Raw genomic sequence first — 14,785 nt, 5'->3', positions numbered from 1 at the left:
GTCAGTCTGCTCTCATTCTTATTATAAAAACAGACTATTAGTGAACAAAAACAAATAGCTAACATTTTGATGGCACCCAGAAAACTGCTACCTGAGGCAACAATTGTATAATGCAGGGGTGGGTTTGTTCCTGAGACCTGGGGGCCATGTTCTGTCTCCAAGACTCATCACAGGCAACACCAGCTCTGAAAGAGGATTAAACAATTTGAAAGGGAAAAAAAGCCTGAAGTGGCCAGGCTACTGTTCCTGGTTTCGTAAGGAGTGCAAATTAAATATTATTTATTGGGGGGGGGCAGAATTGGGCTCTGGAGGGCATAAAAGTCCTGAAGTATACCCCAAAGTCCTTGAGGGGTGTACATGTTACACTTGGTGGTTCTACAGGGCTCTCCATGTACGTCCGTGCATGCCTGCCTGCATGCGCGCGCACATGTAATGAGTATTGCCAATACAAACTTTATATGTTCTGCAAACTACTGATGCTTTCTCTCACTTTATGTGTGTTTATAACTTAGGCAATCTTTTTAAAGTGTGAAATAGCATTAATTTAACCAAAAGAGCTCTCAACAACTTCCAGAAATTGTGTTTCTGTTAACATTAAGGGATTATCAGACTTCTTCCTTTACAGGTTTCCTCACTAAAATCAGTTAACCTCAAGACATCTATGGCATCATAACAGCCTTGTTGTGAGAAAACTGAACCTCTACATAGAGGTTTTATGAAACCTCTACATGGAGAATCTCAGTTTCGCCTAGCAATGAAAAATGGCTTTTGTGGAAAATACACCTTCTCACTAATCCACCTGTATTAATGTGTTTCGTAAAATGATACCACAGTCTTTTAAAAAAATTAAACAAAATGTCTACATCTTTTTCTATTAAATGGGAAAAAAATGTGTTGCTTCATTCTGAGAAACATTAACTAAAGAGTTCTGGGCAACTCATAAATCCTAAACATAACCATAGACAGATACTCTCATTCGCTATTGCTGAAATTTCATTTACTCACCTACCACACTAATGAGCCGCTGTTCAGGGACTAGTAATTAGATCCAGTTTATTTTTTGTCACCAACATTAATTTCTCCAGCTCAACCTGCAGAATTAATTTGATATTTGCCCAGGTTTATATGGGATGAAGACAAAGTTTTCTACTAGGAATAAAAAATGCCTTTGTGTTCATATCTCATTTGTGTTTGATATGGGTCCACATCAAAAATAGATTTATCCATATACTTAGGCTTAGAAAAATGATGGCTGCATAAGGAAGCACGTGGATATTAAATAACCTTCATGTTTCAGGAATCCCTGTGATGTTTTATGATACCACTTCCAAGGTGCATCTAAACCTTTGCCTCCAACTCATTTCTTTCATACATTGGAAAGATTCTGTGCCACCTCTCCAGGCTGGCATCAGACCTAAAGAACAAGACCAGTGGTAGAAGAAGCAGGCTGAGATCAAGTCCCCAAAGACATAGTGGAAGTGAAAGAGGCCAGTAAGAAAGCCACAGTTCAAGGAAGAACCTCTACAATCAACAACAGCTTCTATAATGGCAGAGCATAGGTTTGCCCAAATTTTGGATATGCTAACTTGTATGGAAAGATGCCAGACAAGGAAGAACTTCTACAATCAACAACAGCTTCTATAATGGCAGAGCACAGGTTTGCCCAAATGCTGGATATGCTAACTTGTATGGAAAGATGCAATTTCGTAAATACTGTAGTTGCTATAGTTTAAATACTGGGTGGTGTGGATGGGTGAAGAGAGAGAGAGAGAGAGAGAGCAGGTATTATACGTGCCAGCTCAGTCTGCTGTTGCCCAGGATGATATATTACATTAAGCATTCTGCTCTGCCTTTTTTATGATTCTTCATCTTTAAACTGTACATGGACTGGCTATCCTTCAAACAAATTATTCTCCTCTGGAAAACAAGAAGCATAGCCATCTATGCAAGGAAAATGTGGTCAGGTAGAGTCAGCACAAGGAACAGAGCTATACATGGAGGTGGTTTGCTTCATAGCCTAAAGCATGTTGATGGTTGACGATGACATACACCACATACAGCACTTCCTGCTGTCTTCAACTTTTATCAGGTTTACTGTCTTTTCTAGTGAGTCTTGGCTTATTGCCTGGAGTTACAGAACTGATTGTCCAGCTAAAACTACCACAGACTGACCATTGGTCCTGTTCGTTTGGGGGCTAAGGGAAGTTGTAGTTAACAACATATGGAGGAACAGATATTTGCACTTCATACTTAACAGGTAAAGTGTCTCCAGAAAGCTGTGTGTAAGCACAACCAAAAAGAGGTAAGGCTGAAAAGAGGAGCAACTGGTTTGAAAGAAAGAAAGAAAGAAAGAAAGAAAGAAAGAAAGAAAGAAAGAAAGAAAGAAAGAAAGAAAGAAAGAAAGAAAGAAAGAAAGAAAGAAAGAAAGAAAGAAAGAAAGAAAACTTCCAACTAACAAATAACTGTCAACTAATGACTAAAATCCTAATCTCAGTAAACATATCAGCAAAACTCAAGCCCATCTAGACATTTTGTTTTGTTAATATAAATAATGCATTAACAACTGCACAGTTTGGACTCTGTCCAAACCACTCTGCTGTAAGTGCTTTGCTCAATTTTACCAGCGATATTTACTCGGATAAACAACGCATCGGAGTTTTTCTTTGCTTGCTTGCTTTAGAAACTTTCAATTTTGTTTCAGTCTGCCTTAAATAAAAAAAGAGGGGAAAGCCATTCATAATGTGGGTTCAATCTCAATCAGCCCATGTATTTAGCAGTTCCTTTCACTTTGGGAAGTTTTAAGCAAGCAAGGTGTTTGCTTAAATGTTGCCCATTTACAAGCCCACATTTCATAAGAGGTTTTGACCAGGTATAAATGGCTCCAGATGTCTCAGGGCAGCCAGGAGTCAGACTCTGAAAATGCTATTTTGTGGCTATTTTTAGCAGAGAGAAAAAACCACAGTTAGAAATGCGGTGGGCCTCAGTCCATCTCATTGTTGCACTACCCAGAGTGTTGTTTTGAGGTTCTTGACATCCGCGTTATTTAAAATTTGCTGACTGATTGATATCTACTGTCATGCATTGGAAAAATAATAATTTACTTTTATTTTTTGCTGAGCTCTCTGTCAGCTTCCATTTCACGTCTGCTGCACTTCTCTGCATATTCTGTCGTGCTCAGCTCGGCTAGCCAGATCTCTGGAGGCAACATAAGAACATCTTTCCCATCCTCATGGGTGAGTTTAAGTGCCTCCTTCAAGTTAGGGCCCTGATGGAGGGGATTGTTCAGTAGGTATACATTACAATTCTTGGCCCTCCTTCATGTAAAGAACTCATTGCAGCACGCACTGTTATCCCCCTTTTATCTTCACAATGACCCTGTGAAGCAGGTGCAGCCCTCCTACATATAACAGTGTAGGAACAGAGGATGAATAGACTGAATAGATTCACCCATATCATTGATTCATTCCTTTGATGTGATGACTTACTGTGTGAAGGTTTCCACAGAACAGGGAACATGGAGGAGTCCATATCACAAGAAAGATTTCGTATGATGCTCCCTTCTATGCAGGAATTGCAGGAGAATTTTAATTGGCAACAATTGGAAGATTTCTCCCCCTCTAAATGTCTGTAGCTGTGCAGGAAGGAAAATTATCATTTCAGTAAATATAACTCCATCTCCAGTAAGGATCTCCTCCTCTTTCCAATGAGATTTGGCTCTTAGAATCAAGGAATCTTCAGGTAGAAGCCCGAAAAACCCACAACAACCTTCAGGTAGATGTTTAATTTTATTTTAGTTTTAATTTAAGAAACCTCTGCCTTAGATAAATTATTAAATGGGATGATTTTGTTCAATCCTCTGCTTTGTTTTGTTTTATTATTGTGCTTTCCAGGTTATAATTATATTCTTAGACTTAGTGGCTGAAATCCTCTTGATAACTTGCTTGTATGCAAATGAAATTGTAGAAGCCATGGCAGCAAATTTCTGCTAATTAATAAAATGCTGGTTGCATACCTGGTCATGCAATGGACATACTGTAGAATCAAGAACACAGCCAGCATCTCATTGGTTAGCAGCCATTCTCCACTGCAATATATATGATTTCATTTACGCATGTGTAAAATTCCAATGGAATTCTGGCCATTATTTTTTAAATGCCCAGCAGAAGCAACAACAAACACATTCTTTAGCTAATTGCAGAATGGTTAAAAATAGAATAAATAGATTAAATGTATAAGTAGAATAGAAATCCCTTTGTAGTTCCTGTTGTCCCAGAACATCAATTCTGAGCTACTTATACATTACTGGAATATGAAAGTATTACAGGTGGGAAACAGTGTACAGTATTCGTAACAGAAAACTATGGATTTATTATTTTTGCTTTTTGTATGCTAGTCATAGCAACATAATTTCTTCCCAATAATACCAGAACAATTTCTATGTGCTACCTTTGTGTCTCAGAATTACTGTAGCAATAAAATTTATATTTGACAGTCTTATTATGATTTCAACTACTAATGGAATTGTTTTTGTTGTGTTTACTCCCAACAATATTATTGCAATTTTTATATTTTTAAAATTTACTGCAGCCAACAAATACGATAACGAATTGCCTGCAAATTTATAGAAGACCTTTTGCTTCCGTCACAGTGGATTCCGGCTGGAACATTAAATGTCGAAAAATGCTGGCATAGAAGAACTTGGGTCCATATAAAGGGAGCAGAAAATGAGGTCCAAATGGGGTGGGGAGACTTGCAGGAAAATGGGAGATCTGAAGGATCAAAGGGTAAGATATAACAGCATGTGGGACAGAGAATGCTCACGCCCGGGGGGGGGGATGCTAAGGGAATCCCCCAGGGAGGCATGTCTTTGCTAGCCTTCCGGATGCCACGCAAGGCTACCAGGGTTGCCTGAGAGCAGCCGAGGGGCATGGGATGGGCAGGGCGTATTTAAGAGGATGCACCCACGTTGTTTACCTCTTTCATTGTTTTGAGCAACAGCCCGCCCTATAATCTAGTGCGAGATTAGCTGGTCGCCCTTTGGGGACCAGATAGGAATTTTTGACCCACCTCCCGATTGGCTGATGGGGGCAGGGATTTTTCTCCTTACTAAAGAAGCATTGGCTTTGGTAAGGGTGGTAGTAGAATTCGGTCACGCTGGGGCGGGTAGTGTGGATTTGAATGGTATCGGAAATTGGATTATATGGTAATGGCAGGAAATTGCAGCGTATCTGAACTCGCAGCACTGCTGATCAGACGATCTCAGTGCTGGGAGGGAAGATGTGCTGGGGACGCACCCGGACCCATGGTCGGCACAGAGAGAGGGAAAGAGGGTCCAGGGAAAATGGAGGCCGACAGTTATCCCATGGTAATAAAGAAGGGGATGACTGAGGCCAGAGCACAGCTAGCTGGCTGTTCAGTGGTCATGTGATAATCAAGAGCTAACCTGAATCCGCACTACAGAAGGACACCACCCCCCTTTTGCCAAAGGAGTGGCAATGTTCATGAGAATGGAATGGACTTTAATAAAGCGTGGCCCATGTTTAACCCATATACTTGGCCTCGCATGGTTATTCCTGGTAGGAGGGCGAAAACCTAGCAAGGCCTTGGGTAGGTTTAAAGCTAAAGACAAGGAATCTGTCTTCCATGAATGTAAGGAAGCTTGTGAGTTTTTAAAATGTTGCCAACATTTGCATTTATTCTCCAGTTAGAAGGCAAGTTTATTTCAGAAATCAACTCACTTTTGGTCAGCATCACCCATTGAGTGACAGAACGTGAAACTCTCCCACCCACCTTCCTAAACTGCCCCTGAAGAAATGAATGACATCATGGGAACCAATGTAGGAAGCTTTTTACACCCTTGCACTAAACCTGATGCTTCAAGCACTCAGCGGCACCTTGCAGGAGAGGGTTAATGCAATGCAGTTAGAGTAAACTGCTTGTTCAGATACAAGCATCCTGTTCCAGACAGCTCATCAACACACTAATGGGACTTAAAGCGGTTGATGCCTCTTGCACAGTAACATAATGATGGCTGGACAGCCGGGGAGACCCATTAACTCCCATCCATGCTTCTAATTCTGTCTTGTGATAATGATTTCTTAGGACAACCGCAGTGCATTGGAATCCTATTTCCTACTGCACCGTTGTATTTTAATAAATTCATCAAGAGACAAAGTGATGTATATGCTGTACCACAGGATCACACACAGTTTGTAAAATGCAGACCACTGGATGTGCAGTGTTTTGCCACCCAAAGAAGAAGAAAAGAAAACTGAGTAGAAATCCCAGTACAGTACATAATAACAGCTTGTAATGAGGGTGAAAAAGGAGAGTGCAAAAAATGGTCTGAAGCTCAACATCAAAAAAACTAAGATCATGGCCACTGGTCCCATCACCTTCTCGGAAATAGAAGATATGGAGGCAGTGACAGATTTTACTTTTTTGGGCTCCATGATCACTGCAGATGGTGACAGCAGCCACAAAATCAAAATATGCCTGCTTCTTCGGAGGAAAGTGATGACAAACCTCAACAGCATCTTAAAAAGCAGAGACATCACCTTGCCAACAAAAGTACGAATAGTCAAAGCTATGGTTTTTCCTGTAGTGATGTATGGAGGTGAGAGCTGGACCGTGAAGAAACCTGACGGCTGAAGAATTGATGCCTTTGAATTGTGGTGCTGAAGGCGACTCTTGAGAGTCCCCTGGACTGCAAGGAGAACAAACCTATCCATTCTGAAGGAAATCAACTCTGAGTGCTCACAGGAAGGACAGATCCTGAAGCTGAGGCTCCAATACTTTGGCCATCTCATGAGAAGATAAGACTCCCTGCCATAGACCCTGATGTTAGGAAAGTGTGAAGGCAGGAGGAGAAGAATAAAACAGAGGATGAGATGGTTGGACAGTGTCATCGAAGCTACCAACATGAATTTGACCAAACTCCGGGAGGCAGTGGAAGACAGGAGGGCCTGGCGTACTTTGGTCCATGGGATCACGAAGAGTTGGACATGACTGACAACTAAACAACAACAATCATCCACCTATTTGCCATAAATTGTAAAAAATAATAACAGAATACCTGTAAACCCATGTATATCCTCTGGGGGGGAAAGTAAAGGGTTGTGTCACTTTGGGACTCCTTTGGGATTCCTTGATTGAATTGGTGGAACAAAAAAAATACAAAGGCTTGAGAATCCACGTTACCAGCCTGCCAAAAATTGCTACTAACCTGTTGGGGTCTAGCAAAGTTTGGGTGAACATTTAGGACTGATGTCAACGATTGGCATCTTTGGATAGCTGAAATGGCCCTACACGGAGGCTTTCCCTTGAGCATATTTAATTTTCGTCTTGCCAGGTACTCTGGCTAATCAAAGGAGGCTGTGCCTTATTGCCATTGTTATGTGCAGCCACGTTGCCTCTGACTTACAGCAACCTCATGAATGAGCAACCTCCAAAACATCCTGTCCTCACCTGCCCTGCTCTGTTCTTGCACACTAAAGCCTGTGGTTCATTTAGAGAGTCAATCCATCTTGTATTGGGTCTTGCTCTTTTCCTGCTGCCTTCAACCTTTTCCAGCATTATTGTCTTTTCCAGAGAATCCTGTTTTCTCTTGGTGTCCCTAGAATGGGATAGCCTCAGTTTCTACATGTTTGCCTTCAGAGATAGTTCAGGCTTGATTTGATCAGGCTTATTGACCACTTCAAGTTTCCAAAATTAAGTGTTCTTGACATATAGCATTGTGAAAATTTTAATGGTGGCTAGAACAAGCCTCTCGCTGCTGGAGCAGAAGCCACATCTGTTCAGTGCTTCCAGGTATGTCTAGCAAGTCCCTAGTCCTGGATAAGGTTAATGTGGTTTTGCTCTTTTGAACCACACCTACCTTCTGTGATGCATTCAGAGGTAAGATGGAGTGTTCCATTCACTTGCTCACTCACCACCCATAAGCAGCTCCCTGTTGACAATGGCTACCAGACAAGCAATTCAAGCTCAAGGTTAAATTACATGACCAGAAAAATTTGCTTTCCTGATATGATCTTATGTATGATTACATCAATATTCTTTTCATGCAGTTTCTGGGACAGTCCAAGACATTTTGCTTCCTGAGGTAGAACAACAAATGATGTTCTCATTACCTGCTTAGATCAACATGCATTGGACTTAAAACCCACCCAACATATTTCAACATATGGGGTAGATGTTCCCACAAACACCTCTTCTCATCCTTGACAGTGCAAATCAGTAGTGGCAAAGCAAAAAAATGAAAATGTATATCAAGATGAAATTTAAAACATGCATGCAGAAATAAAGTAGCTTATCTAATGGAATAATAATTTATGCACACACTAAGTAAAGATAGTATATTCTCCCACCATTACTTCCATTCCCAGTAGAATTCTTTAGCTATCTTTTTTATGTGGGTATATGATTTTAAATGCTTTCTGACCATCATTTTACTAGGTGCTTTCCTGGGGAGTGATCAAAGAAGAAATTCAATTCCCTGTTTTCTCCTTTTTCCTTAAAATCAGTGTTGGGAGTGGGTGTGAAGCATATTGTTGAAGACGATTCCTCTTGTCACTGTCTCAGCCTCTACAGCTCAGTTGGATCACTGTCTGAAAATGCTGACTTTGCTGAGAGGAGAGACTCTCTCTCTCTCATTCTCTCTCTCTCTGTGTAGCAGTTCCTAAGGTCTACTCATGAGATTGACCCACAGATTGGAGAGCTGCCAGAAGAGCAACTATTAACATTAGCTCTGAAATAAACCACCACTGTTGAATGAGCATCTTAGAGCAACATTATACATGTGTTGGGACCCAAATAAGCACTGATCAGCATAAACATTCTAATTAGCTTTATTTTATGCTAGCCTTGTAACATTCATCTGTAAGCTTCTAATTCAATACATATGGTTATTTCCATTACAGAAATTTGCAATAGTCCCTTAATACTGGTAAGCATTCTGAATGAGCTCTATCTAAGCGAGTCCTAGTGCTTGTTTCGTGCTTAGCCGAGCCTGTAAAAGTGTGTGCATGTGTGCTTTCTATTCTGAATTATTCTCTCTTCTCTTAGTATGATAAACATGGATTCTACATTTGGTTGGTATTACCCTGAGCTATGCTCCTATACTCCTTTTGGAGTCACTATTTGTGGCCACTGCATTTAAATTAAACATAAAAACAAAACAAAACAAAACCACCAGACTCTACCTGAAAAAGTAAATTTGAAGACAGGAGTTTATTCTGCTGTGGCTCCCGATACAGAGATGGAATACTAAATGGAATCATCAAGGTTCTGAGAGATAAGTGTCCATACAGCTTCTTTCAATACGCTTCTAAGAAGATCCCCAGCATCATGAAGATTTTAAAGTGAATATTCCCCAGACCAGATTTCAAAGTATGTAAGGTTATACATTTGTCGCTCTCAGGAAGAACATCTCTCTGTGTGTTAAACGTTAAAGAAAAGATTTCCTATCCTGGCAGTACCTAAGGAGATAAAATTGTAATCGGCTTTGAGTTTCCTGTGGGAGGAGATGCATATGACTGATAGACAGATGATAGATAATATTACATTAATATAATACTATACATGAAGTTGTCCTCAAATATTTCAAGGAATGGAAGCGGCAAGATGGGAAACAATTGTTCACCTTCATCCATCAGGAAGAGGAGTTTGCATAGCTATTCAGAACTGTTGTCAGTCTGCGTGGGTAAAAGAAATGAATGAACTACAAAAGAGGAAGATTTAGGCTTAATATTAGGAAGAATGTTCTAGTGGCCTTTTCGGATGATTAAAATTATGTGTATCTGTGTGTGTGTGCACGCGTGTATGCACACACACGTGTGTGTATTCCTTAATATCGAAGTACCTGATTTCCCCAGAAGCAAAAAAATGTACACAAGCATTTTCAGCAGCGGTGGAATGTATAACAGAAGTACTTTGATGCTCTAATGATGTGACACCAAATGCTAATGTATGTGGAAGGCTTAAACAAAACTCAACAAAGATTTTAAGAACAGAACACTGTTGACATTTTACTAAAGTGAGACAACAACCCTGCCTAGTCTATCTCACTAGGATAAGGATTCATCATAGGCTTCCTGTTCTTTTCTTCAAAAAAACAGTATTGTGTGATCTTGTATAAACTGTCCCTTAGTATGATGATTATGGGTACTGGCACTCCTTAAAAAGAAGGAGATGAAAATCGCTGAAGAACTTCAGAGGAGCAGGAAAAAAAACCCTCAAGAGATACATAAACTCCTCAGAAGAAAACATTAGGCTTCTCAAGGAAGGGAGGGTTCGAAAAGTGGTAGCAGGATGAGGACTGCATGTTAAAATGTGAAATATTAGTGGAGGGGGACAGAAAGGGCCACCTTGTTAAACTGCAGAAAGCGAGAGATTCAGACTGAAAGTTGATAAAGAGTTTTTCATAGTACCATTGGGATAGCTTTTTTTGTTCTCTCTCAAACATTAAAATTGAACCCTGGCCCACAGTATTACATGCACAGTGAGTTTCTAGTTACTGATCAGAGCCGGAGACACAGGACTGGATAGATTTGTGTGGTGTTTTTTTTTAAATGTGGCATAAATAACAATTAGTATTTGGACCAAAATTCCCTCCCTTTCACCATTGCTGAAGGTAGCCTTTCCCAACCTGGCATCTTCCAAATATTTTGGACTGCAATGCATATCATCCACTGGCAGCATAGCCATGAGCTGAGAAGAGTGAGAGCTATAATCCAATGCATCTGGAGGGCATCAGCTTGGGGAGGCAAGCTCAAAGCATTTTGCATACTTTATTTCAGGAGTTCTTCCAGATAAAGGATCTGGAATGATTTTAATCACTGCCTTATAAGATGCTGCTGGAAAATAATGGCTTGCCAAAGACCACCTGGTGTGTTTGTTTCTCAGATGAAACTTGAAATGGAAAATTATGTTCACACCAGGTCCTAATACACTTCTAAGCAGCTAAAATAATGGGCACATATTAATGGTTATATATTTGTGTGTGTGTGTGTGTGTGCATGCGTGCACGCTTACCCTAGTGAGGAATCTGTTGCCTTCTGAAGCAGCTAAACAACAACTCTCGTGATCTCTGACCACTGGGCATGGTGAATACCTGTTCACAGACATAAACAATATCTGAAGGCCCACAAGATCTCCATCCATCTCATCCTTTTAAATGCGACTTAGATTACAGAAGTAGCTTCCAGAGGAGAAGCTGTTTAGTTTCCCTCCAGTCTACTGCTCTATCTGTCTGCCCCATTTTGAACCAAAGGGTGTCTACACTGTACTTGCAAAGGATAAAAAAAGGAAACACCATGTACAATTCTTGGTGAGAAAACGGTATGCAAACAAAAATAGCCATCTCTGTGTATCAGCTTGCGTGAATTTGAGGTAAAAATGGGTAGTCTGGTAATGGAAGGGCAGAGTGGGCATTTTTTTTCTCCAGCAACTGATAGAGACAGGTTGGGTCCCGTCCCCCCCCCCCCGCTGCCGCCGCTGCCCCTATTCTACACCACTTTCTAGAAGATACTGGAAATGAATAGGATATGTTGTTCAGTCATAACAGGCCAGTTCAAGGAGGGGAGTATATTTGCAGGTACCACCACTGGTGAGCAGGTGAAGGCAACAAAGACGGTCAACAAGGATTCCTGAGGCTTGTTACTTGGGGGCACAGAAGTAAAGTCTGTTGGGGCTTTGCTTGCTTCCTAGAACCAGAATCTGGAAGGGTTGTAAACCAGGTAGCGCTTCTTTCAATATAGGAGAAGAAGCAACTCAACCGGAATTAGAAGCCACCCACTTCTTCCAGGTCACCTCTGCCTTCATTTTAGATAGGGAAGTTGCAAAGGGACTGCTCTTTCAGATGCAGTTTTGAATTGCTGCAAATCTTTTATTGATATGCTTTTCATTGTTTTAAAGTGTTCTGTGTTTTAATTACTCTCCTTTACACTAGTGCTACTGGTTTTGATTTTATCAACTAGGTTCCATTTTGAGAGGGGAAAGGCAGAGCAGCAAACAAATAACTAAGTCAAACTCACCTTGTTTGTTAAGTGTGGTATGGTCATCATTTGCCCCACTATAAGCATGTTGCCTTTTTATTTAGGATGTGGGTGCAAAGACAGATAGTACAAACGGAGGAACCAAAGCCACAGCATGTGGTCTTCAACAAGCAGAGTTAACCCAACTGAATATCTGGGTTTCTGTTGTTCTGTATGCAGGCTGCCTACCTGCTGGGGAAGCAGAGAAGTGAATTGATTTCTGACTCCTAAAACTGAGTCTAGTTATAGATTGTCTGCAACCACATAAGATATAATTGCCTGCCTTAATTCTTCCTTCGGCAAGTCAGGAGCTAGACAGAAACCACATACATATAAACACACATGGTACTTGTCTTTCTTTAATCCATTGCAACTCTATGTTACTCATTCTGCACAGCAGTCTGTTTTGTGCATGATGAGGCATTGTCCGTTCCTTGTGCCTCGGGATGATCAAAGCATTCAAAGCACAATGCTATCCATGTCTACTCAAAAGTAAGCCCCACTGAGTTCAAAGAGACTTCACCCAGCACTGGATTGCAAGCTGACTTTCACCCCACCAAAAAAAAAAATGAAACAAACCAACCCCAAACCCTCATTGCTTTTACAAAAGCATTCATCATCATTAGCATCAGCATCTTAAAACTGCAGAGCTGGAAGGGACCCTATGGATCAATGTTGAGCCCCTTTACCAAGCAGGCCAGGAAAACATAAGATTGATTTGCTGGATCAGAACGAAGGTTGCTCACAGAGTAGCATCAGGGCATTTTCGTGTTCCCCAAGAGAGTATCCCTATACCTTCCCATGCAAATTTTAAAAAATGGCAATTCTTTATCGTGTTACTGTTCACGGGATCCCCACAAGCTTACCCCCTTGGAACCTAAAAACCGAAACTGGAAGTGGACTTTTTGTTGTTTTTCTTACATTTCTCACTTTGAAGGAGCCCCCCCCCCCCCCCCGCAGGTGTAAAGAATGAAAATGTGATGCCCAGGCCACCCAACACTGCTATACTAAATTATCCTCCTGGAATTAAGAACCATTGAACTCAGTGGGACATAATCTCTAATGCATAAAATTGCCCTGAAAGTTCCTGGAGTCCTATGAGTTTAGAGAACAGAATTTATTTGTGAATTTTTCAGTGTCCAGAATAGTTTCTCTTCCCTTTTCTTTCTGTAAGACTTGTACCAGTTCTTACACTAGATGCCCCTCAAAAAACTGAGGAGCAATGGTGGTTGGAACCCATTGTTATTGATGAGGCAGAAGACAAAGCAGTGATGGGTGGACTTGGAAGGGGAAGTCCACACATATGCACAAACTGGGGATTCATAGGCTTTATAGGCCCCTTCCAACTCAATTATTCTATGAACTTATACACAGGCACACCGGCAGCCGGGAAATTATTTATTTATTATTATTTATTTATTTTATTTATATCCTGCCTATCTGGTCGTGTTAGGACCACTCTAGGCGGCTAACATCAAAAAGAATAATACAGTAATATACATATAAAACCAATTTACATAACAAAAGATACTAAACATAATAGGAGAGCTATTGTTTCTTAAAAATACCCAGCGAGGGAGCCGCGCGAATCTCAGGAGGTAGGTTGTTCCAGAGACGAGGAGCCACTGCCGAGAAGGCCCGATTTCTAGTCTTTTCCTTTCGGGCCTCCCTCGGCGTTAGGCTCCTCAGCCTCATCTCCTGGCTCACGCGAGTGACACGGGTAGATCTTGGTGGGAGAAGGCGTTCCGCCAAGTATCGAGGTCCTAAACCGTTTAGGGCTTTGTACGTGAGCATCAACACTTTGAAGTTGAAAGCAAGCAAGCATTCACATATATACACAGTGTCTGTTCTTCTGGTGAGGGAAGCTGGGCAGGAGTGGCTTGCCTAGAGTTAGCTCAAGCCTAAATTGGACAATGCCCCACTTCCCCTAATGGATGAGCCTCTGCTGTTCAGGTATATGTAAGTTAGGAATAATCCAAGTATGTCATACCAGCCTGTGAACAATTAAAGAGATACACAGCCCAGCTAACCAAGCTGCCCCAGATCAAAAGAGAGCACGGGAAACAATTCTCTATCTCTATCTCTCTGGGGTGTGTGTGTGTGTGTGTGTGTGTGTGTGTGTGTGTGTGTGTGTGTGTGTGTGTGTGTGTGTGTGTGTGTGTGTGTGAGAGAGAGAGAGAGAGAGAGAGAGAGAGAGAGAGAGAGAGAGAGAGAGAGAGAGAGAGAGTAACATTTGCCTCAGCATAAAAACACATTACTACTGGAATGATATTGTTGTCTTTATATAGCAGCAATGATCATACTAGTCCGATTAGGTTTTCTTTCTCAGCGGACTTTGAGACAAACTCCGACAAAAGAGGAAACAACAGTGTGCTACCTTGGGTAGTAATCCTACACATATTTACCCATGAGTAAAGTCCCTTGAACCTAATAGGATTACACAGGATTACAAACTTTGTTCACTGCTAAACCTATACATTTGTTTAAAACTTAGCACGTGAAAGGGGACTTTCTTAAAAGAAATGAGTAAAACACCAAATGCAAATATGAAGTCAAACTCACCTAGATACCAGTGGCTTAGTCTGTTTTTTCTACCAGACACTAAATATATTTATAAAGTTAATGGGAAAGATGCACTAAGAAGCTTCATTGTAAAGCAGTGAACATGGAAAACCACTGCTCCATCACCAAAAAAGGACATTCATCACGAAAGAGGACATTTTGCATTAGATTTGCAAATGCTAATTTAGACA

This window comes from Pogona vitticeps, chromosome 3 (assembly GCF_051106095.1).
Source record: "Pogona vitticeps strain Pit_001003342236 chromosome 3, PviZW2.1, whole genome shotgun sequence".
Lineage (NCBI taxonomy): Eukaryota > Metazoa > Chordata > Lepidosauria > Squamata > Agamidae > Pogona > Pogona vitticeps.
The sequence above is the reverse complement of the archived record's forward strand: the minus strand, read 5'-3'. Positions refer to the sequence as shown.